Below are 26,460 nucleotides of genomic sequence, written 5' to 3'. Positions count from 1 at the left end.
TCAGCCAATTTGTGTCTATCAAAAGTTATCTAGAATGCATATGCTCCGCCCCGTAAACAAACTGTTGGTATTGCTCTAAAGTAGCAGTGAGTTAGCACTAAAACAATGCTGTTATAGATTGGATCATGCAGCTTCCCACACTTTATTCCGTTTCCAAATCACCCCTTATGATTGGTGTTTATACTATATGTATGTGTATCTGCACTCATTCCCCTTTCAAAATCTTGATACCTTTTTGGACCATCACCAGTTAAATCAAGTAAATGCCCACAAGGTACTACATGACTCATTAGAAGTGCTGTACTATGAGGTTTCTGTTGTACTTTCTCTATGCATGTAGGCTGAAGTGGTAATGTTTTTGAGATATAGATTGGCAGCCAAGAATCATCTTTTAGTGGAAACAAGGTAGAGGAATCTTTTCAAGAAAAAACGATGGCACCCAGCATCATGCTTCTATATTTAATTGAAATGGTGTTGCCTTCCCTATACATAAATAGAATTGTAGTCTAACACCAGTTTCAGAATGGCAAAAGTGGCTATATCCTGTGGGCTGCATTGGAAGCCATGACTGTGGGGCCAATGTTGGGCCAACCATTTGATAACTAACCAGTAGACTTTCAGCCACCTTTAAATCCATTTTTCCAATGTTCGGCCAACAGTCAAAATAGCAAAATGTTCTTAACCCAGTGTCATTTTGTCCATTGGGCCAACAATCTGATTACAGGAGTTCACAGACTTACAGCTTTAAATCCAACTTCTGTCGAACAGTGAAAAACAGCATTATTCTTTTTTATATAAATATTGTCACTACTGCCAGATTATAAATATAATCTCACGAGCTTGGGTCAAACATATTTATTGAAAATGTAAACCATGGAAAACCATTGAGCTGTCATACCTGTCCAAAATGAAACAAATCAACATAGAACTGTGCCTTATCTGTTTTTGCATTAAGGCATATGCATTGTGCACTGTGTACACCGACAAAAACAGAAATCTACTATTTAAACACCTTGCTCATATTTTACTCCTGTACAAATAAAATAAACCTAGAATGCAACAGTGCAAACAGGAGCTGGAAAATAATATTTAGGAAAATAACAGATTAAACCTTGACTGCTAAATAGATCTCTTTAGCTGAAAGCTAAAAGGTACTATTAGTGCACCATTAAAGGCTTTCCAACCTTTTTAACAATTCTGACTGAACTGCAACAAACATTACTTTCATAGATCAGTGTGTGGGCAATGGTTGGGTGAGGATATGATTATAGTGAGGATATTTTTATTTATATTATTGTATTATTAATGCAACAAATTTATAGTTATCATGTAGGACTTTATGATGTTTGGGTCTTTTGGGATCTTTTAGACATTGCTGTGTTCAAGATTCAAGCTATCAATCTACAGCCCAGTGGTTTTAAAGTGTGTATACACTGGTATAAATGACTAAACTAGATTATTTTGCTGTCTGTCAACATAAAGTCAGCATTAATTACATAACTGTCCTATGAAATGGAGGTCAATGTTAATCAGCTTTAATTTTACTCAAACTGCGCATGAATATTCTATTACATTTTAATTGACAGTAACATTTTCACCAGGTAAAATAATTTGAGAACAGATTTTGTATATCCAGTGACACACAACACATACTGAATCATATCAGAGCTATATTTAATCTCACTTACATAAGCCTCGTTAAAACAACAGCCTTAGATAAACAAAAATATGACCAACGGCCTATCCCAAGCACCAATTCATGCTATCATGCTCAATGCTTTTGGATATTTCCCAATGTTTCTGACACAAGGTTATTTAAAATAATGGCTCATGCTGATGCCGTAGTTAAATAAGGTGTTGCTATGCAGTTGACAGATGATTACTGCATTTAAAACTCAGCTATAATTCCATGGTTTCTCAGTCACAGACATTACTGATGATTTACTTGGTCACATAAAAATTTCCCCTATGAATGTGCAGTCACAATTTTATCATCTTTACTCAAATAAATTTTATATCTTGAATTTAAATTTCTTTTAAATGTCTGTATCAGCATCACTACACGTACATATGCTAAATGGGACACCCTCAGCTGGTGTCTTGATGATGGTGATGGAGATCACTATTTAATACAGTGGTCCAAAATCTCAAATAAGTGTTTAATTGGATTAAGATCTGTTGGGAAGGGAATAGCATATATAGCTGAATAGCACATTCGTATCGCTTCATAAAATTGGGATTAAACCATTGGAGTCACATGGTTTACTTTTACAATGCCTCTATGAACTTTTTGGAGCTTGAAAGTTTTGTTTACTGGACTACAAACGGAAGGACAGAAATCTCACAGGTTTTATTAAAAATGTCTTCATTTGTGTTCCAAAGATGAACAAAAGTCTTATGGGTTTGGAATGACAATTTTAATTTTTGGATGAACTATCCATTTAAAACATTTCTTGCTCCCTTACTGAACTTGCATTTCCTCTTTTGCCCCAAGCTTTTTGACAAGTCTGTGGTTCACCATTCCCACAATTTTATACTGACTTATATTTGTTACGCCACGGCCAGCAGAGGGCACTGGCTCGGCTCCTGATGAGTCACGTGACATTGTTTTTGTTCGCTCGCTTCCAGATTGAGCATTTCGTATTATGTGACTTTAATTTGCCCCAGGTGTCCATGCTTTGAGTTAATCATGTTCTTTATTTAAATGCCTGGCTGACTGAGCACTTCGCTCAGTATTATATCGTGTCTTTAGTTGATCCTGGTTAGTACTGTTTGGATCAGTAGTCTTGTTTGTTTTCCATGCCTCGAATGTCCTCGTTTCCCGGTGAAGACCGCGTTTACTTTAATCGTGAGTTTTGTGTCTAATAAAGACTGTGACCTGCACCTGCATCCGCCTCCAGTCTACGTTTCGTAACAATATTGACTGATTAAAACTGTAATTTACACCTTAAGGAGAGTGCAAAAAGCAGTCCCAGGCACAGTTTGCTCCACAGCCTAAAAAATAATTTGAATGTTAAAGGGGTAATATTTTGCCTTTTAAATATTATTATAATTTTATTTTAATTATAATTTTATTATAATAAATCATATAATTTTTTTATGTTTTCCTTTTCCGAATCAGATTCAGAAGATGTGGATGATCAAGCAAAACCAACTGTGCAAATATGATTTTAGCAGAAAGTTTCAGTGTGTTTTTATTTTGTAACTCTCTTACCTTTCAGATACAATGTAAATTCTGACACCCTGTCGGTGAGCCAGCTTCTCTGTGTACATAAGTACTCATGCGATATATCTTTGGAAAGCTAAGATTCTTGTGATTCGATTGATATAAACTGTTTCAAGATACAATCATAACAGCAGCTACAATCAACATCTCTGTCAGACCACCAACATACAAACATTACAAAACTGAGGCAACTTAGCAAACTTTAGCTAGCACGTTAGCAGAGGTCTACAACTGAGCCCTGGGCCACAACACAAAACTCCGCATTTGAACAATCAATAGCAGATACTTCATAAAATAATCAAACATACATACAGGTATCCAGAAGCGCAAAATTGTCCGAGCAAAGTGGGAATTGCCCCACTTTTCAGGAGTAGCCTTTGTTTGTAGCCTGCCTTGTACTCTGCCAGGTTCAGGAAGCTGTCCTCCTTAAAACGTGCTGTGCATAAGCAACTGTTTGGGTTGTACTGCTTAGGAATAGTGTTATAAATAAACAGTAACCACTGATTCCTAAATTCGTCCATTTTCGGAAGGCCAAACAAAGGGGTTTTGCTTTTCCACTGAAACACACAGCGTCGCTATGACATGGTGCCAAACAAATCACTGAATCCTCACCTTCTTTCTTTGTGGCTGCTTTTGGGTGGGATTATACTAATATTGCAAATCATGATGCAGATGTTTGAGGAAGTAATATCTGGACTTCGAACGAGGCGCTTTGGGCAGGTCTGGAGCAGTGTTCTCTGTTATAATAAATCCCTATGGGGGAAACTGAGTTTTTTTAACTTTGCAAATCGTATACATGCATATTATTTTACAGAAATTTGTTATGCTCATGGGTATAGATATTATTTCTTTTTTTGTGCCCATGTTTTGCATTGTTACGCATCGTTAATCATTTGTACAATACAACACTATTGGATTAATAGTCACTGACATTTTCATAAAATCCAACTTACAAACATACACCATCTTGTTAGCATGTTCAACTGACACATCAAGACAACACTCTAAAAAATGTGATATTTTTACAACACAGTTGCTGGGTTTAGCTTGTTGGTTCAGGTAGTTCGGTCGATGTAACCCAAATTGGGTTCAATAATGGGCAGCCTAGCATGCTGGGTTGGGGATGTGAAGCTGAAAGGGAACAAGATTAATTTTCTGGGATTTTCTACTTAGACATACTAGAAAAAAGTCTGAAGTAAAAGAAATCAGAACTGCAAAAAATGCAAGTGTCTATTTATGTTCAACATAATTTATAATTTAGTTGAAAAATAATTAGTGTGAAGTTGAATTATATTAATATATTATAAGGAATTATATTTCTGCATATGTTATGTAAGCAATAACATTAAAAAGTGTGCAAAAAGTTTCAGTTATGAATATACATATAAATATACATTTTGTACATTTCTGGATATGTGATATGATGTCACCTTTCCTTAGTGCCCAAATTCATGAGAAAAATCAAAGGTAGTAGCCTTTTTATCTTAGGTATGTGTAAATGGTTACCAAGGGCCATTTGGAGTCTCCAAAAGGTGATTTTGGTCAAATGCATGGACATGGCCTTAGAAAAATGTGTAAAATATTAATTTTGTGCAAAATATTAATTTTCTTTGGTATTGTTATCAAATTTTAACTTGGACTAGGAAAGGCATCATGCTGTGGTCCAATTGTATTTTCCAGCTAATAGCTCCCAGCTGTAGTCATCTGCAGGTATCTGTATGGCAAAAAAAAGAAAGAAAAGAAAATCAGGGGGAAAAAAAACCCCTTCTATTTCAGTGTGTTCAAACTTCTATTAGTCAATACCAGTAGCGCTTACAGTGATTCTGACTTCTGGGGAAAAAACTTTGTGTCACCTTTCAAAAGATGCATGTACGACAAATAGTTCAAGAACAGCTTTAATTTTACTTTGGGTATGCATTGGATAGGCATTTTAGGATAATTTTACAGGAACTTTATGAGGTTAAATGTGTAGTTTCACTTGATAGCCAATGCTAGGTAGTAGAGCTCCAGGAGTAAGGTAAGGCTTTGCTATTGGGAGTTAATGTTGGTGTGATCAGTAATTAATCAGAAGTTATTATAAATAAGTCATAGTTAACTAGTAGTTCTGCAGGAGAAATGTAAGCTTAATTAACAGTGAACTCATAATAACATACTTACTGAGTAATTAACTAGTATTTAAAGGAATAGGATTGATGTTAATGAAGAACTACTCATTCATTCCTGCTTAGTTGCCTATACCTATAGATGTTGAACAGTATTGTAAAGTGTTACCTTAAATTTTTTGAGAGGTAAATATGGTTGGCTTCTTGTAATAAATAAGATAAATTAGTATTTTTTTCTAAGAAATTTTTAAAGATTAGATTAAATTCATAATTATATTTCTCTTGGACTATTGGCCAGCTCGGAAGTGAAGTTAACTCAAATCCTGCGTCTAATATTCATCACTCGTGCATGGATGTGATATTAAGTTAATATGTCTTAGTTGAGTAAGGCTGCTTTGTAGAGAAAAAGAGCTGCCTCAAGCTCCTTTTGTGCTGATAATTTTAAAAAAATGCGGTTCACACAACATACACACTGTAACCATAAAACTTGGGAGTCTATAGTCCAACAAATGTAGTCATTTCTACCTACAAGTTGGGTGTCACATATCGAGACGTAACGGAAAACAGGGTCGATATACAAAACATGAAACATAAGCTATGACTACTAACTGTGAGCGGAAAAACCAGCGTGACTTAAACAGACGACTATGACTATGGTAAGGAATCTAAACTAATCTACTATACTATATCCATCCATCCATCCATCTTCTACCGCTTACTCCTTTTCAGGGTCACGGGGAACCTGGAGCCTATCCCAGGGAGCATCGGGCACAAGGCAGGGTACACCCTGGACAGGGTGCTAGTCCATCACAGGGCACACAATCACACACATTCATACACTATGGACACTTTAGACACTCCAATCAGCCTACCATGCATGCCTTTGGACTGGGGGAGGAAACCCCCGCAGCACGGGGAGAACATGCAAACTCCGCGCGCACACACAGAGTCGTGGGAATCGAACCCCGACGGTGTGAGACGAACGTGCTAACCACTAAGCCACTGTGCGCCCCTACTATACTATTTTTATCTAATATTCCGCGCCGTGTGCTGGGAGGCACGTGGTATATATGCAAACATAATCAGCGATAATTACTGACGGCTGACCCCAATCTAGACACACGTTAAACAACAGCCAATGACAGAACAGGGAGGAGACATAACAGAAACATAACAAACACACGTGTCCAAATGTCACGGTTGTCAACAAAGGAAAAGCAGGTGCTCGCGCACCTGCTCGTGCACGCGCGCTCACACGCTCTCCCGCGCACTGCTTAAAGGGGAAACCGTGACATTGGGTTAAAAAATCTATTTTGCTCGACAATAGTATGCTGGGTCAACATCCTAACCCAACCTAACTGGGTTAAAACAAACCTTGCTGGGTTGGTTCACACAGGCTTCAGTGCTGGGTTTCCAAATTGATACAAATTGGATTATTTTTATCCCAGCAATTTTAATGTGTAACATATGTAGAAAATAATCAAGTAATAACCAAATTCCTATATGAAAATATATTTTATGCTATGATGAAAGAAAGGTTATCTAGTCTCAAAAGTCACTTAACTGGTTAGTAAAGAGGCCTCATAATACATTTTATGATCCTCCCATTTGTGTCACTAATCAGTGTGGAAACTAAATACATGAATTAAGCATCCAGAAAGGTTCAAAAAGCAGCATCATTTGCATCATAATGTTAGAGAGAACTCCACTTCATACTACGTCCCAATCAACTACAGTCACAAGGATCATTAAAAAATCATGTATTCTCCTTTCATTTCTGTCAGCTGAAAAAAAGCAATGAGAATTCACACCCCTGATGAGCAAATTACTAATGACACATAAGGAGAGAGATCTGGTGTCATTAAAACAATGTTCATCATCACGTCATCAATCACAACCCTTGGTTAGGCCAGATCACTGTTAGTGGAATTGACTCATCTCATTCAGTGAAACTATAACCATAACCTCACACTTTAAATCTAAATGAAATGCATGAAATTACATTGCAACAAACCTGTCAGCAGGATAACAAGATTAGATGACTTAATGATAAGTTAGCCTTTGCTGCTACATCTTTGAATGTATTATTCACTCAAAGCAACATGGGATGGGTAATTATTCCTAACTACTCACAATTTTATTTCACAGGTTCCTTGTGCCACTATTGACATCTATCATTAGATGATTAATGAGGTAATTTGATGGTGTTCATCATGCTATAATTTCATCTATTTCTTACAGCATTATTTCTGAACATGTTCTCTTCACAACATCTACATGGACAGTAAAAAAAAAAAATCCTCAGAGAACATGTTTAACCAGTAACTCTGAGCATACAGGTATCCAATCTGTAATTGTTCTACTGTTACCCTTGTGACCAGAGCAAGCAGCCCAGTACTGCAATACAAACAAAATTAGATGTAATAGTTTTCTGTTGTTTGCTCCCCAATGTGAAAATGGTATATTTGACAGCTGCATGCAGCTCTACTCGGGAAAATAAAGCCTGGAATATCAGTTGATAAAATTATGTGTCTTCTCAATATACCTCAGTACAACAGTTTGTGCCAAGCAGCGAGGCACAGAGACTCCCCATGTATAACATACTGAAGCAGAGTAGGACATGCCACAGGATAGAGTATGCGTGGGACTGAATTGGAAATATTGCAGCCACTTGTTCCAGCACCAAAAACTGGGTTTGTGTGTACTATGTTCTGCTTAAACTCTAAAGTTTTGCCCTACCTGCAAAGCAGAGTCCTGCAGAAATACATTCCATTTATACTTTTTACAACCAGAAGTCATTTATTGTTTATACCTCAGCAAACTTGAATTGTCAAATCTGATTAGTCACAAGGTTGATCAATTTTCTATGACAGCAGCTCTACATAATCTAAATCTAACAATAAACCCAATGAAAAGTGTGTTGTTTGTAACTTTGAAAAACCTATAATCATTGATATGGTGAACTTTTCTGTAAGGAGACATTTATTTGACATTTATGAAAGGAGTCTTGAATGGCAGTGCTTTATAATGGTCTGTTTTTCAGCACTGGAGAGAGGACTTTGCACTTTCTGGTTTCTCTATGACATTAAATTTAAGAGAGAGAGAAAAAAAGATAGACCAGTGAGAGAAAATTCCAGTTTATAGCTGCTATAACATGTCACGTAAAGGATGTTAGGACGGATGCAAGTGCAGATAAGAGCTTTATTAGAGTAGAGACAAGCAGACAAATCTGTGAAAAAAATGTGAGACAATAACAGGCGTGGTCAAAAACAGGCAATAGCGCATCTGCAAATGGGCATAAACTAGACTAAACAAGATTAGAAAAACAAGGGCGAGAACAAGATCAAAACTATGGCACAGAAACAAAGAACAACGGCTTGGTACATGGGAAAACTCATGCAATACTTCGAACTGAACATAGACACACGAGGGGTTAATACCAAATGTAATCAAGGGTGAACATAAAACAGCTGAGACTAATGATGACACATAAGGGAAACAACCAATGACAATACAGGGGTGGAGACAGGACATAAACCATAGCAAAACACACAAGTCAAAAGTAAACAAAGTCAATGTCTCTGACAAACCCAGAAGTGTGAGCCCGCGTTTTTAGCCCAAGTTGCGGATTTAAGAGCGCATCTGCCAGCGCTTTGCGCATGGGGCAATAGTGACGGAACCTCCCCCACAAAAGGCGTTAATCCTGGAGCGCTAGAAAACACTCCCTCCCCTGGCGAGAGGCAAAATATCTCTGGGCAAAATGTCTTCACAGCCCCTCAGGTCCCAAGGCAGGCATTGTCCAACAGATAGCAGGCTCCTCAAGGAGCTGAGGGGCAGGCATGAGGCTAGGGCAGGCTCACCGGGGTTACTAGACAGCACCCACGTGTGGGAAGCTGGGTCGTCAGCTTCAGCAGCACGCGTCCTCAGCGGAACATGATGGCAGAGCAACGTCCTCAGCCAAGCAGGGAGGGTGAACTTGGTCGGCTGTGTCAGCAGACTCTGGCGTGAGCAGAACTTGGTCGGCCGTGTCAGCAGACTCTGGCATGAACAGAACTTGGTCGGCCGTGTCAGTAGATTCTGGCATGAACAGAACTTGGTCGGCCGTGTCAGTAGATTCTGGCGTGAGCAGAACTTGGTCGGCCGTGTCAGTAGATTCTGGCGTGAGCAGAACTTGGTCGGCCGTGTCAGCAGATTCTGGCGTGAGCAGAACCTGGTCGGCCGTGTCGCCAGTGTTATGTTTTGGTTTTGGTTAAATTAAAACAGCAAACCTAATCTGATAGCTGTAGTTCACAAAGAGTGTATTTTCACAGAATTTAGGTGTCATTCTATTCACATAGTTAAATAATTGATAGATAAGGGGAATCAAGGTTTTATTTAAAGTGCTAAAAAAGGTCAGCGGAGAGTACCTAAACACACTGACAATTGTTCATTTCAATGATTTCTTTTGTAGGTTTATAGCATGAAATGCATTCTTTAAACACACACACACACACACACACACACACACACATTTATCAGTACATTTAAAAATGATATGCAAATCAAAATTGGTAAAATAAATAAATAAATAAAATTTAAGAGAGAGAGAGAGAGAGAGAGAGAGAGAGAGAGAGAGAACCATTTTTGTCCTTGCTACTGTATAACTCCCCCCCCCAGTTTTACTTTGGTAGTTCGCACCCTCCTACTCATTTAAAAAAAAAAATTGTGTGTTTATTTGTTGATTTTCTGCTTCACCATTGTGGTGTTTTTTGGAAAGTCAAAGTAATCAGTCAAGTACGGTAATGAAAACCAGCTAGGGTTTTGCATGTTTGCATGTCACACTCATTAGAGGCTGAGCACCCCTACAGGTCTGATCCTTGTTATATACAGTAATTATGGTGCTGGAGAATGGTGCAGAGAACAGGGAGAAAGCTTTTCCCCATACAGAGGTAGCTGAAGGTAAAAGGTTTGACTATTTATAAGGTATGACATAAAAAGGTGGTCTAAAACAAAAAGAAATACAGTATATTGAGTGGGTTTAAATTAAAGAAAAGTAAAAAATCTGATGTTCAAGGCAAGAGTGTAAGAATATATACATCCCTTTGCAGCTATACATATCCCTCCTCTGCAGTTATAACAGCCTCCATTCTTCTGAGAAGGCTTTCCACTAGATTTTGGAGCATCTATAGGACAGGTGAAAACTGAAAATGGCCAGGTAATCCCCCCCCCCCCCCCAAATCTTCATCTGTCCAGTTTCGATGAGTCTTTGCCCATGAGAGCCTCAGATTCCTGTTCTTGACTGGCATGCATGAAACTTAGCGTCATCAGGGGTTTTTGGGTCTTCAGTGTCAACCCATCACAGGTCTTTGGTCTGTGATGTTTGATGTGAACATTATTTGAAGCTCTTGACCTGTATTTGCATGATTGTATGCATTGTGCTGGTTCCACATGATTGGCTGATTGTATAACTGTCTAAATGAGCAGGTGTACAGGTGTTCCTATTAAAGTGGATGGTGAGTGTATATATACATTTTTTATTTATTTTTTTAATACACAAATGTATTTATTCAGTCATAACATGAAATTAACTTTAAATTGCATACTGGTATGATAGCAGTAGATGGTATTAACTCATCCAGGTCACAAGGTGTCTCAATGTTGATGCGGAGACGGATGCAAATGCAGTTGAAACAGTTTTTATTAGAGAAGTCCAACAAACAAATGCAATACGAAAGGCAAGTTCAAAGTCAAGGCAGGCAAAAGGGTCAGGTGATCAGCAAACAGGATGTCGTAGGAAAACCAGTTATAGTCTGTGTTTGTAGGCAACGGTGCATTCTGTGAATTGGAGCTCAGAGACAGCGTAGACCTGACACAAGCAAAGCCTGTCATCTAGTATATTGCAAAAAAATGACAAAATAATTGTATTTTAACCAAAAAAAGTGCCATTTGCACTCCCAATTTCTCAATTTTTTTGAGGGAAGCATTTGTTATAGTTTGTTACAAGTAGATGGTTGATTTGCCCCGTCTGGACACTACCAGCATCAATGATTCTCTTGGGAAGAATTGGGGTCAGTGTTGCCATAAGCAGTACAGGAAACAATTAAAGTTTTGCCATTTGTGCAGCCACCATCTGTGTATAATGATCTCTAAACCTTACTGTTACTGTAGAGATAATTTTGTCTGTGTATTTGTGTACATGCATTTATGTATAGAGGGGAGAAATTACTGAATATGGGGGCAGTAAAGCTTCAGTAGCTTTAAATGTACAAATATTACTTGCCTCTCCTATTCTCCCTTAATGCACACACCAGGAGTTCTGCTCACACTGTGAAGAGGGAGTTAGGGTTTAAACAATTAGCACTGATGCTGCTAATGACAGCCCATCTGCTTTACCTAGCCCATACAGTGCACTGTAGAGAACATACCGAACTGCTAGTTTCCTCAGGCTCCATAACATTTGCCTAAACCACATTAATAAAGCACACCTAGTAGATACATACCTAGTAGTAACCCCAGAATTACAGTAAAAGACTTGGCGACACCCACAGATCCAAGCAGTTTAAGTATAGTCTGCTGGGTTATTAGAGTACTGAATTATTCTGTCTGCAAATAATAAGCTGATGATGATCACTGAAATTTTTTAATTATAATTGCTAATATGAAATCTGCTGTGCCATTTTACTGATCTGCTGCCAGTACATTGCTGTATTTTACAGTATGTAAGTTGTTTGACCCATGGGCGAAACAGTGGTGCAGTGGTTAGCATTGCTGCCTCATAGCTCCAGGGTTCCTTTCAAGTTCTTGTCTGGTTTCTGGCAGGGTGAGGTTACTGTCTGTGCATTTTCTTCCTGTGCATGTTTTCTGGTTTCCGCCCACTTCCCAAAAACATGAATTCACACACACATTCACAGCTAGTGGCAATTTAGAGTAGCCAGTCCACTTACTGGCATGTTTTAGATATGGAAGGAAACCCAGATTAAACTCATGTGGCCATAGGGAGAACATCTAGTTCAGGGACCCCTGGGGCTGAGAAGCGACAATGCTATCAACGGTACCTGCACTACCATTGTGCACTACCAAATTATATATAATATAATGGAATTGTGATAAACCACACCACTAAAAAGCAAAAGGAAGTATAATGACCTTCAAGGGCACAGCTGAGGCATGAGTCAAACATCCCATTCATCTGTACAGAGAGAAGAAAGCATGAGCATCTAAGTAGAGGCTTTAGTACAGAAGAGAGCAGATGGAGCAAAGCATTTTCCTTCTCATCTTCACACTATTTTTAGCCAAGGAGTGTGGCTAAATATCAATGTAATGCAACTGTAAAGAACTCAAGAGTCTCTCTCTCTCTCTCTCTCTCTCTCTCTCTCTCTGATACTTGCACGTCAGCCACAATCTTCTTGGCATGATCCAATGAGAGGATAAACAATGAGAGCTAAGAAGAGATTTCCTCCTTGAAATGTTTTAGTGGATTGGTTTCCATCACAGTGCTAAAAAATTCTGCTTTGGTCATTTTAAATCATTGCTTTAACAATTTTTTTTTTGTTTGTTTTGTGTACTTTGGTTGTTGTTTGTTTGGTTATCATAGATAGCTTAAAAAATAATAAATGTAATATTTTCTGAACTGAACCTCTGCAAGCAAGACAAATTTCAAGTTTTCATCCAGAAGAGGAGGTTGCACTCACCAGAGTACTAGCGCCACGTGACCTCTAATAGTCACTTTCACGCACTCATTGTGAAGTCTTGCCTTTCTGTGCTGTTGTAAATCTTTTTGGATGACCATCAAATACTGCAGTTTAATCAGACGTAAGATGACTGAAGAATCTGGAGAACAAGAGCCAGGTTATAATAAAAGAGATTTTTTTTGCATGCATCCATGCATGCATGAGGAAAAGCTGGGTGTTCTATAGTTGAAACATAAGTTGGACACAGGCAGCTTTTATACTGATGTGTGCATGCAACAGGACATGTGCTAGACCATATAGATAATGCCCAAAGCTAAGATAAGAAGAAAACATGAGCAAGGACAGAAAATCATGATCAAAGGAACAGATACAGCAGACATATGTGCATCATGAGTGAACAAATATGTCTACAGAAATCACATTAAATTTAATTGGTCTTAAAATGAATAAATCATATATCCATTAACAAATAATTACAGAAAAATAGAAATATAATCCCACAGTGCAATTTTGTGAATTCCAAGCCTTGGTTGTTCTGATTGCTATACCGTTTTTTACCACCAGCCTTGTTTGGGATTTTGTCACTGGATTGCCCTTGAATATTAATACTTATGACCTTCCATGCTTTGACCTTTTGCCTGTCCATATGTTTTGAAATCTGGATTTGGTTTCTGGTTTGTTTGCTATTTCAGTTAATATATATGTGGAGTCTCAGTCCATGATTTTGCTCTTTCATAGTCCCCAACAATGAAGATCTGGTTCAGGTGTGTTAGGAGAGAGCAAAAAAAAAAAAAAAGTCCACTGTAACCTTGTTATCTTCTGTTTAGGTGTTAGTGCTGCTTTTTGTTTGGCTTTTCTATATGTAAATTAAATTTCATTCAGCCAATTTCTTACAGTTCTTTCACAAATATTGACTCCCGTTTCTGCCCATCTGTTTTTCATTTGTTTTGTTGTGTATTTTCTATTTTCAAGGCATATTGCTTTGACATCTTACTTGGTCTATCTGTATGTTTTCCTTTTATAACCTTCCCATTTTGTTTATAGTTGCACCAAATTTTAGACACAGCTGACTAGGAACAGTGATCATCTTTTGCCACACTCTGTGTTGTTTGTCTATTGTTTCAATCAACAACTCTCTTGTTGGGGCCATGTTTGCTTTCAAAAAATCCAAGGTTAAGGTCTGTAAGTACTCTGTGTTATCTGTAGAGTAATTAAAATTTTTATTTATTTTACATTATTTTACATTGGTATTTGTTTAGAAATGCAAATTACTTGGTGATTCCATAATTTATTCCTCAACACTGAGTGATTCCATAGTTTTTTCCTCTACTTGATCTGGCAAAAAATATGCCATTAATTAAAATAATTTCATTTAACATGTTTGAGGTGTATTTCACAAAGCCAGAATGTTCAGATATTGAACAAAAATTGTTTTGTGTCTTATCTGTGCTTTGCTTATTTGCTACAAAGCAAAAAAGCCAAGTGAACATCCTCTAAATGTGGTAATTTCATAATTTTTGCCAGGGGTTGTACACAAAATAGACAATGCAACATTTCCCTCATATAATTACAATGTAAACGCACTACAAATACTAACACCCATTGAAATTCTATTTGTGAGGAATTATACTCTAGATACTTCAGTTCGTGAAGAGATGACTGCACTAGATCTCTAGACAGTTCCACTCTAGGGGATATTGCTGAAGAGCTGCTTCACAGCTACAACTTCACAGCTGTCCTGCGAGAAAACAATAGAGTAAACATCTTTCTTCCTTTTCTTGGAATCACTTCTGGAGGTCTTCACCATGGAGTTCTTCATTTCCCACAGCTGAGCAGCTGAGACTGCGCTCACACCAACAGACAGCCAGTGAGAAGCAGCAGAACCTTGTCCTCCTCCTCTAGCACAAACTAATAGGGCTCTCAGAGACGTTTGACAGACAGCATTGATAAAATTCTCCCACAAGTATCATCAAGATTTTTTTATTTGTGAAGGAATAATAATCATTTTTGAATACTTTGTACATACTATGATTTAATTAGGACTTTACATTAGCTATCATTAAGTGGACTAACTGAAATATTTCTGGGAAAACCCTTATGTGAATAGAGTACACTTTTATAAACAAACAAAATGAAAAGAAATGGTTCTTCAAGGGTTCTTTCAAAAGTTAAGGGTTTTTTTTTGGGTTCCTACAAAAATTCTACTATGAACTCTCTCAGATAGGGACACAATCAGTTGTATAACCTTCATGCCTTTTAAGCTTCAGCTTATTATTAAGTAATTTATCTTAAAGCACATTACTCATATTGTCTCAGGGAGTTTTTCCTTGCCACTGCCACCTCTGGGCTGCTAATTAGGGATAAATTCATACATTTAAAATCTATATCCTGAATTTATATATTTTTGTAAAGCTGCTTTGGGACTATGTTAATTGTTAAAATCACTACACAAGTAAAACTGTATTGAATTGAATTTAATTACTCAGTAAATACTATGAATTATCCAGTGACTACAGTGAAACCAATAAGAAAATTATGTAGTTACAAAATGGATACTGATAGGTCCTGGGAATTTAAGAAAGAACAAAAAGAATTCTTCATGGTTATAGATTTAACTTTTTTTCCCCCTAAGACTTTTTAGTCAGCTGTTTAGGCAGAAATTATTTGAAGCTAGCTGTAAATAAAAATTCAACAAACAAACAAACAAACAAATACAGCACCTCATTTCAGTGTTCTGTCATGCTCCATTGAAAACCATGCACCAAAATATTAGCATACATCCTAAACCAAAAGGCTCCATGTAACATCCTCAAGTGTTACATTTTATCACATAGGTACTGTTGAATGTCTATACACATTATCTTAGGGGGCAGGTGTCACCCCCTGACTGTAGTTAGCTAGTTGTAGTTAGCTTTTGGTGTTTGACAGCTACTGTAGGTAGCTATTTAAAATGCAGCTTTGTTTAAATTTTGTTTTTTTCCCCTTTTGGTACCATCCATCCGTGTTTTCTCTTCTAGTAAAGATTAGCTCCACAAATATTGCCCTGCTTGCTTGTTCCTTTTTTTCCACTATCAGAGTATTTTGTCTTAGAGTTGTATCAGGTGGACTACTGCAACTCGCTCTTGACATGTCTGCCCCTATGTGAAATCCAATCTCTGCAACTATTATAAAATGGAGAATCCATCCAGAACCCAAAAAGTTCTCCAGTACTACCCAATCACTACGCTCCCTCCACTAGCATCCTGTAGCTGCTTGCCTCAGATTTAAAACGCTGATGGTTGCTTACAAAGCCAAGAACGGACCAGCGGCAACCGAACTTAAAACACTTATCCCCGCTATGCAGCACACTCCCTCAGAACCTCTAGCACGGTCTGATTTGACCCACTATCTCTCAGGGTACAGGGAAGACATGCATCAAGGCTCTTCTCTGTCCTGGCACACAGGTGGTGGAATGAAATTCCTCTGAATGTCTGACTGTCTTCAAACAAAGACTAAAAACCAACCTCTTTACCAAACACTTAAATTAGCATTTTTTTTTTCAGACAAAAAAAATCCTTATCTTGTGGGGTTTTTTCATTCTATACTAACCTCCTCAACAGGGGTTTTAGACTGATGGTACTCTTAATCAGTCCCTCCAGGATTTTGTAATTTTGCGATTGCAGAACTTAACACAAAATCAAGCAAACTCTTCAATATTTGCAGGAGCTTGCAATTTTTTAAAATTACAGCAGATCTTCGGCAGATTTGGGCCAAGACGCGGCATGTGATGTCACCACAACACATATTCAGCCAAAGCCCTCTTCGATTCACATGCGTCGAGCACGAGTACAGTTATAAGGTCTCATTTACTATCAAACATCACTGTGAAAGACTGTGCAAAACAATTTCATGCAATTGCTAATTCACCAATTCAAGTAGTTTTCCACAAAAAAGCACAAAAAAACTCCACAAGCTTAAAAAAAGCTGCAGCAAAATCAAGCATTCACACACACACACACACACACACACACACACACATCACAAAATCTGTAAAATCCTTTACGGACTGCATAGTCCCTGATCTAGTGACGATGTGTTATTGATAGAGACTATAAAGCACTTCTGTACATCTCTCTGGATAAGGGCATCTGCTAAAAGCTATAAAAATAAATGTAACTGTATTTTAGTTGCTATAATAAACTTTCTATAGCCATACATCACAACTCCTGTCAGTTACTTATACCCACCAGCTTATACCATTCTTCCAACTGTTACCAAATGGAATTCGGTTCGTGCACGCGCGTGCTCTCCGGCGCTCTGGCTTTCCGGCGCTCTGGCTTTCCGTGCACGTCGCGTGCCGCAGCGCCATCTGCAGGGGAGATCGTGACACCCCCCCCCCCCCCCAAAGGTGCTCCTCCCGTAACCCCAAAGAACATTCCCCTCCAATGCTGGGTCCTCTGGGTAACCTGTCCTTTGCTGAACCAGGAAACTGAGTGGCCTCTGCCTTGAAGCATGTAGGGCTGGAGCTTGGAGCGTCGTCCTCAGTGGGGCTGGAGCTCAGATCGATGTCCTCATTGGGGCTGGAACTCAGAGTGACATCCTCTGCGGGGCTGGAGCTCGGAGCAACGTGCTCAGTGGGGTTGGAGTTTAGGGCGACATCCTCCGCAGGACAGGACAGTGGGGCGACATCATCCGCAGGACAGGACAGCGGGGCAACTTTCTCAGTAGGACAGGACAGCGGGACAACTTCCTCAGCAGGACAGGACAGCTCACTGTCGGTGACAGACAGTGAGCATGTTTACATGCACATTAAAAGTTCGATTTCAATCGAACTGAACTCATACTGAAATCGACCTTCCGAAATCGGACTTGTAGCTTGACTTCATCCAGCATGCATACACTTTAATCAAGCCGTTCTGTTGGTCAGCGAATGATCCACACACGACAGTTTACTGTTTTTTGGGCTACATAGTACAGCCATTATCGCCTTTTGTTGGTGTTGGATGGATGGGGACAAAGTGGACTTTAATTTCTTTATTTTGATATAATTGATTTAAGTCATTTTACACCCATACATTTTACACCCATTGTTACTGTAAAATATACATGACTAGAAAGATGTTTTGGTGGCTTTAAATATATATATTTTTAATATATATCTCTAGTTGCATCCCTGCTTCCAACCATTCTGTCTAATTATTGTTCCTGTTCTTTTTCCACCCTAGCCATAACCCTTCAGTAGGAGACAGAGGTAGCATAGGGTTTCTTTTCATAGAAGGTTCAAAGGAGCTAATTGACAGGCAAATAGAGAAGGCTCCTTGTCCTGAGTAGCTAGATGTTAGTGGTCCATATAATTTTGTTTCTGTTTACAGAGACCGGGGTGCCGCAGAGACAGGACATTTTCCTTTGAGCAGATATTTTATTGGCAGCTCCTGAAATGTGAGGGGAGCATTGCAGAATATTAAAAAAAAAAAAAAGTTTCTGACTTAAAACTTTAAAAAGGAATAAGTAATGTATAGTAGGGATGGAAATAAATATGAATACATTATTCAGCATGAACAGATGAAAAAAGTGTGATAATGGATATAAATGCAGATATGAATAGAATACTTTTTATTTTATTTTAGAAAGCTTGTCAGAAAAGTTCACAGGGTTTAGACTTGAGGTGTGCATTTGAAATGGGATCCCATAGGGCAGAATGAAAAAAAATTGCATGAGAGGGAGAAGGGTTTTTTTCTTCCATGTGGGTTTAAATACAGATAGAGTTACAGATTTGAATATTTGGAGCACTAAATAGATACATATAATGATATACAGTAGATATTGGCATTGCATTACAACCATAATGTATAGGCATTTTTTAAATTCTTGATGTAGTGATTCTTCCTTTATCAGTTATCTTTTTTTTTTTTAAACTAGGCTTTTGTGAAGAAAAATGAAATCCTACTGAGAGGCATTCTGCAATCAGAATGGTTTTGCAGATGGTGAACAATGGCATGCATGAGGGGTGTGTGTGTGTGTGTGCTGTGTCAGAAGCAATGGCTAAGAACCATGTTGATCCAGTCCCATAGGAATGCTGTTAATTACTAGTCACATAGTAGACACACATTCATTAACAATCCAATTACTGCTATGTCCACCTTTCTCCTTTCTGTTGTCCTTTCTCTTTTTTCTCTCACGTTCTATGTCATCTTTGAATAAACTAAAATAAATCAGACAATACAAGAAGACAAACACAGAGGCATACACACACACAGTTCTCTCCTCTCCCTCTTCAGTGATTATATAACTGCTCACTGATCAACGCATGCTGACTAGTATGAGTCCGGACTTCCCCAGAGCTCTCTCTCTTTCTCTCTCACATCCACACGTCTTCTTCTCCTCCTCTTTCTCACACTTCCTCCTTTCTATCTCTCCATCCCCTAACCCTTTCCAACTCAATCTCATGTTCTGCCTCCCTGTCCACCTCCCTTCATTTTTACCTCTCCTCCTTACACACACATTCACAAGACTGCAGCAGTGGGAGACAGAGAGCCTCCGTGAATCTGTGTGCGTGAGTGTGTGTGCGTGTGTGTGGCGTGTGCCGAGAGCGTGTGGATGTGTGAGACACCCTCAGTGATGTGAGAACCTGACAGAGATATCCTGGACTTTTCTGGAATTTGAACCCTTCTCCCAAGCTTCTTCAAGCAGATCCTCACTCTGACACTTTCATCCACTGTGGATGTGAAACACAATCTGTGTCTTCGCACTCACGCACACACACTTTCTGCAGCGTGTGCGTGCATTTGTGTGTGTAAGGCACAGTTCCGGCATCACCTCAAGCAACACTACGAGTGTCTCGGCTCCTCGAGCCTCCCCAGAGTGATGCGCTAAGTGAACGGAGATGTCCCAGCACAACGGGAGGCTGCAGCTCTCGCTCTGCTCTCATGCTCCTCTCAGGGTGAGTGTGTGTCTGCATTTCTCTTTTCTGCTTGCAATCAGATATGAGAACCGCGCGGCTGATGCGGACAAGCCGATGTCCGAGCAGTCAGCGAGTAAGTGCTTGATGGAGATCTGCTCAGCTGATGGTTATGTACCTTTTCTGTGGCTCAGAGAGTTAGTGATTCTGCTAAATCATAATTATTCTGTTTAGATAGTTTTGTTTTCAGTGTCTGAAATATGTTTTTCTCTTATACACACACATACACACACAGTATTAAAAATTGCTGAATTGGTGTTATTAGCAGAAGCACTGATGGTTTTGTGTAAGCGGTTTCACAACCCATAGATTACCCGCTCTAACATTTATTATTATCATAGACATTTAATTTAAAAGCACTGATGTTTTTTAATCATTAATACAAAAATTTGCTCAGGCCCATTTTGGTTAGGTATTGTAATCTGTAGTCCAAAAGGCTATATTCTATACTGGTTCCGCAGTATAAACGAAAGAAAGAAGTGGTTGGATTCAGCAATATCCTGAAGCACATAGGGGTTACTGGGGCCAACTCTGAGTGATGGGAGCTTTACTGGAACATTTATCAATACAGAATGTCTGTGTGTGTGTGTGTGTGTGTGTGTGCATGTGCGTGCATGTGCGTGTGTTTGTGTATGTGAGCGCATGAGAGTGTATGTGAGTGAGAGAAAAATTTCCTTCCTGTCACTGCCTGAGCATGTGATGATATCTTTTTCTCTGTGAGAGAATGATAGAGTTCTTCAGTATGTCACAGCAGCTTATATTCTTTCCTCAGAAAATAACTTTCTGGCTCCTATGCTTGCTCACATACACGCCATTGAACGGAATACCATATTACTTTTCAACCTCTTTTCCAGGAGGACATGAAACTCACCTCTATTTCTCCTTCTCCTTAACCTATCCATCTCTCTCTTTCTCTCTCTCTCTCTATCTCTCTCTCTCCCCCTCCCCCCTCACAATGGTGGTTTCCTGCCCATTCTCTTGCCCTGTATCTGGAGTTTTTTTTTTTTTTAAATCTTCTTTCCTGTCACACCTTTCAAATGTTCATCCCTGGCAGGATAACAAGGTTGTGTTAAATTAGTTATGTCTCACTGTCAAAACTCATCTGAGAAGGCAGGTTTTCATTTGTCGACAGAGACCAGATATTTTAAATGCAGTTTTATATTTGGTGAATTAAACACAATAAAGCATTTTTGATATAATAATTCATTATTTTACTGTATAGATAGGTACAGCCTTGTTCACGCTCACATTATGTTCTTACTTCCTGTGTACTTCATTCCATTACTCTCTCTGCTACTATATATGTTCATCTATATCTATTCACCAGGAATTACTGGGATTCCACCATGCTTGTCTATTCCCATTCATCTGCTTTTTTAGATGGATTAGCTCTGAGTTTCTGATTCACATCACTTCCCCGCCGAGTAGCTGTAATAACAGCCATTTGATCCTACTGTGCTCCTCCTCACTTTGAAACCACGGTCTGCCAATAGGCGGCTAATCTGTTGTCATGAAGAGCATCTTCAGGTTGGCAGCAAGAAGAAAATACATGGTCAGCTGATTCCTATACAGCAGGAATAGTCAGAGAATACTCATTCATCTGCTAGGCATAGATATCTGCACAAAAACTGGTGCTAAACTAGACACTATGGCTAGAAACCCACCACTCCTGAAAATGCAGCTGGGTCTGATCAGCTACCAGTTGCCTTAGCACAGGCAGAACTGGTAGACCATTTTCACGAGTTGGCAATTAGTTTTTAAGCCTCCTTATTAATTGACTAATTGACTAAAACAAATGATTGATATTTTACAATTGCCTTAATGCTGCATTTTTTTCATTCTTAAAATAATTTGCCTACAGTGTAACATTAGTAGCAGTAAGTCATGTCTACCAGCACATACCAGCTGGTAAAGGTGGGCTACTATTTTGACTAGCTCAGCCTGTGTTTTGGAAGCTGGACAGACTCTCTCATCCCAGCAGTACTTGAAGTGTGCTGGTACTCATCAGTACACAGTACCTGCATTTCTATGTCTTGCTCTTTTTTATTTATTTATCTATTTTTTGCATACCAGCACTCATATAACACTAACACTAATAATAACAGTATGTCTGGCTACACATCAAAACTAAGTGGAGGTTCACAGCACATAGGAAGTGCGATTGTGTTGTTTTAGTAGATTCATATTTAGTTCACGCTTCACTTATGTGTGAGGGGGAAAAATAGAGACAGCAACAAATGCAGTGTGACACACGGGCTCGCATTTTAACTGCCTCTAAGGCAGCTGGTATGGAATGAATCCTTTAAAATGGAAGAGTAACTGCTGCATGTGGCATTCATCAGAAATGCGCCCAATTTGAATTGGCCTGAATGGAGTCAGAGGATGATATAACTTCGTCTTGGAATGAGAGTGACCCTAAATTCACACTAGATGCGTCTTATGAGGTTGGGTTTATAGTTGCCTTTATTTATGCATATGCAAAATGGCAGCCACATATATCCTGCATTCATTCTGAGCATCGATTATGCACAGGCCAAAAATAAAATAGGCAGTATAGCGAGATGGGACATGTCCACAACAGACTAAAGAAATGAGTTTTTATGTATTCCCTATCATGATTAGCGTATAAATGTAGCCTTCAAATTTCTTTTATATTACTAAATACTTTTGAATGTATAGTCATGTTTTTCATTTTGAGAAGCAGCTCATGATAACAATCATGACAATGGCGTAAAGTTTTAAAGGATGAAATCGATAAAAATATTACATGCTTCTAAGGATTGATGCTGCTAGGCAAGTGTGGTGTGCCATTTCTATCAGTCCAATCCCCATTTTGCATGTGTTACTGGCATGTGCTGGTCATCAAGAAAACTAATGCCCAAAGGCACAACCTTGGATATGTCTCAACCAACTCCCATGTTCAGTACGTGGTGAATCAGTATATTGTGTACATGAATTCGGGCACTGGTAAGGACTCTGGCCCACTACACGTTGGGACACTGATAACTACATTTCTGGCAACATGACTACATACTTGCGTTGTAAAACGTCACCAAAAATTTAAAGCTTTTTAAAAATATTTAAGTTTTATATGTCATATACGTTTGCTATCTTAATCACACAGCTAGTGGATATAAAAAAATAAATAAATCATTAAACACTTAAAAGTCATTACACTCAAAGAAACTATATACAGAACATCAAATAAAGTTGAAAATCACGAAAATATGTAATCATTTGAGAGCTACAACAAAAAGAACAAGCTAAGTTTCATTGTAGCCAGAAGTTGGCTGAGAGTTCTTCCCCCATTTTTGTTTTTTTTTTAGCTGAGAGGCTTCAGGAAACATGATGTCATTTCCAGTAAGGGAACACAGTGAGCAACAATGCTCCCTTGGTGCGAATGTTCCAGTGCACTGGAAGGATTTTGCAATTGTGATTTTGAGTCCCTGATCAGTGCCCTGTCTACTAAACTAGGGAGCTGGTTGAGACATTAACAGTCAGTTTATCATGTATATTTTCTGGTTATATAAGATTATCATTAACATCCAAATACTTTTTTATGAAACTATAGCTTTCACGTTCATGTCATCTTTATAGATTTTTATTTTAAACAAAGTTATTTATTTATACTATTTTAAATAAAGCATGTAGAACATTTAATTGTGTGACTTCAATGGATTTCTGTTGAGTTTATGCCTCACTTACATGTACAAGTGAAAAAGAAATTGAGATAAAGTGTAACTGGGATGTGCATGCCTGAGTTTGACACACCACTAAAATATAGTGAATACTTGATGTGTCACATGGGTTGCGTGGGCCCTTGGGGTCAAAATGATGTTAAGACAACAGACACAATCCTGCACGGGGCCTCGCATGACTGTCCATCACCACTTTGTTCACATAAACATTTGTGTACCTACAAAGTAGTGCAGCCATAGAAAGCACAGCAAAAATGGAGAAATTTGGAGAGATTGGTAGCAGAAATACAAAACTTATGACTCATCCATGAGGGACTGTATAGACAATCCCTTAACCTTTAGAGTAAATTATTTAATGTAATGATCTAGATCCAGGCAAAGATTCCAGAATTCACACTGAACTAACTTTTCAGCTAACTTCACTTTTCACTTATTGGCAGTGCCCTTGGGATTTAGATTGGTCGACCATGTGGAATAAGCTTAACGCTACACTAGCTTCAGAAATCATTACACTTTTGACTAGGCTAAGGTTTAGGGCTACTGAATTATCAACACAGAGTCCAGTGGAGGGGTAGTGATCAGCTCAAGCCACTCACACACCACCTGCAACCTGGGATTATTAAGAGAAAGATAAATCATGAAGAGGATTAGATACATTATGTCTAATGGAGAGAGAGAGCGAGAGAGAGAGAGAGAGAGAGAGAGAGAGAGAGAGAAGCACCATGAAATATAAATCTGTAAAGGACTTTATGCACAGAAGATTTTAAGGGGAAATGATCATCAATAACAGTAAATGTAACGTGCCAACTGCCTCCTTGTAAACAGAATCCTTTAGTGCTACAACTATCTACAGTGGTGCTTGAAAGTTTGTGAACCCTTTAGAATTTTCTATATTTCTGCATAAATATGACCTAAAACATCATCAGATTTTCACACAAGTCCTAAAAGTAGATAAAGAGATCACGATTAAATAAACGAGACAAAAATATTATACTTGTTCACTATTTATTACAGAAAATGATTGAATATTACATATCTGTGAGTGGCAAAAGTATGTGAACCTTTACATTCAGTACTGGTGTGACCCCGTTGTGTAGCAATAACTGCAACTAAACATTTCCAGTAACTGTAGATCAGTCCTGCACATCGGCTTGGAGGAATTTTAGCCCATACAGAGCAGCCTCAACTCTGGGATGTTGGTGGGTTTCCTCACATGAATTACTTGCTTCAGGTCCTTCCACAACATTTCTTTTGGATTAAGGTCAGGACTTTGACTACGCCATTCCAAAACATTAACTTTATTCTTCTCTAACCATTTTTTGGTAGAACAGCTTGTGTGCTTAGAATCATTGTCTTGCTGCATGCCCCACTTTCTCTTGAGATTCAGTTCATGGACAGATGTCCATTTTCCTTCAAAATTTGCTGGTATAATTGAGAATTGATTGGTCCATCAAGGATGGCAAGCCATCCCAGCCCAGATGCAGCAAAACAGGCCCAAACCATGACACTATCACCACCATGTTTCACAGCTTAGATAAGGTTCTTATGCTGGAATGCAGTGTTTTCCTTTCTCCAAACATATCACTTCTCATTTCAACCAAAAATTCAATTTTGGTCTCATCCATCCAACTTTGTGACTTTCTCCTTGCAACCCTGCAATGCACACCATTGTTGTTCAGTGTTCTCCTGATGGTGAACTCATGAACATTAAAATTAGCCAATGTGAGTGAGGCCTTTAGTTGCTTAAATGTTATCTTGGCTCCATTATGACCTCACAGACTATTACACACACGTCTTGCTCTTAGAGTGATCTTTGTTGCTCAACCACTCCTGGGGAGGGTAACGATGGTCTTGAATTTCCTCAATTTGTACACAATCTGTCGGACTGTGGATTGGTGAAGTCCAAACTATTTAGAGATGGTTTTGTAACCTTTTCCAGCCTGATGACCATCAACAAATCTTTTTCTGAGGTCCTCAGAAATCTCCTTTGTTCATGCCATGACACACTTCCAAAAACATATGTTGTGAAGATCAGGCTCTGATAGATCCCTTTTCTTTAAATACAACAGGGCGCTTACTCACACCTGATCTTCATCCCAGTGATTGAAATCACCTGAGTCTAATTTCACCTTCAAATTAAGTGCTAATCCTAGAGGTTCACATACTTTTGCCACTCACAGATATGTAATATTGGATCATTTTCCTCAATAAATAAAAGACCAAGTATAATATTTTTGTCTCATTTGTTTAATTGGGATCTGTGTGTCTACTTTTATTACTTGTGTGAAAATCTGATGATGTTTTGGGTCATATTTATGCAGAAATATAGACAATTTTACAAGGTTCACAGACTTTCAAGCACCGCTGTAGGTATACAGATTAGAGCAGGGCTGAGGAGTAGTGTTTCACACTTAACACACATTGATAGTTTATGACAAAATTATGAATTGTAAATAGAAGTGAGTGAACCAGCCCACCTCATTTAATTGGGCTTTTGATAAAATGCTGAGAGTTTAAAATAAAATAATAAAAAAAAGGCTAAACTTACAAGCTTCAAGTCAGCAAAGTGTGCTTTCCAAAAAGGCAAGCCAGAGATATCAATAATAACTTCTGTGTGAATAGGAAATGAGAAGTGGTTCTGATGAAGAGAGAAAGGAAAAAAAACAAACAGAATAAAAAAGCTAAACTGCTGTAAAGTGATTGGGTGGGGCCATCCTGCTGCAAAGTTAATGGAAGGGGCTATACTGCTGTAAAGTGAAACGAATGGGTGGGACTATCCTGCTGTAAAGTGAATGAAAGGGGCTATCCTGCTGTAGAGTGCATGGGT

This window comes from Ictalurus furcatus, chromosome 9, assembly GCF_023375685.1.
Source record: "Ictalurus furcatus strain D&B chromosome 9, Billie_1.0, whole genome shotgun sequence".
Lineage (NCBI taxonomy): Eukaryota > Metazoa > Chordata > Actinopteri > Siluriformes > Ictaluridae > Ictalurus > Ictalurus furcatus.
This window is presented reverse-complemented; position numbering follows the sequence as displayed.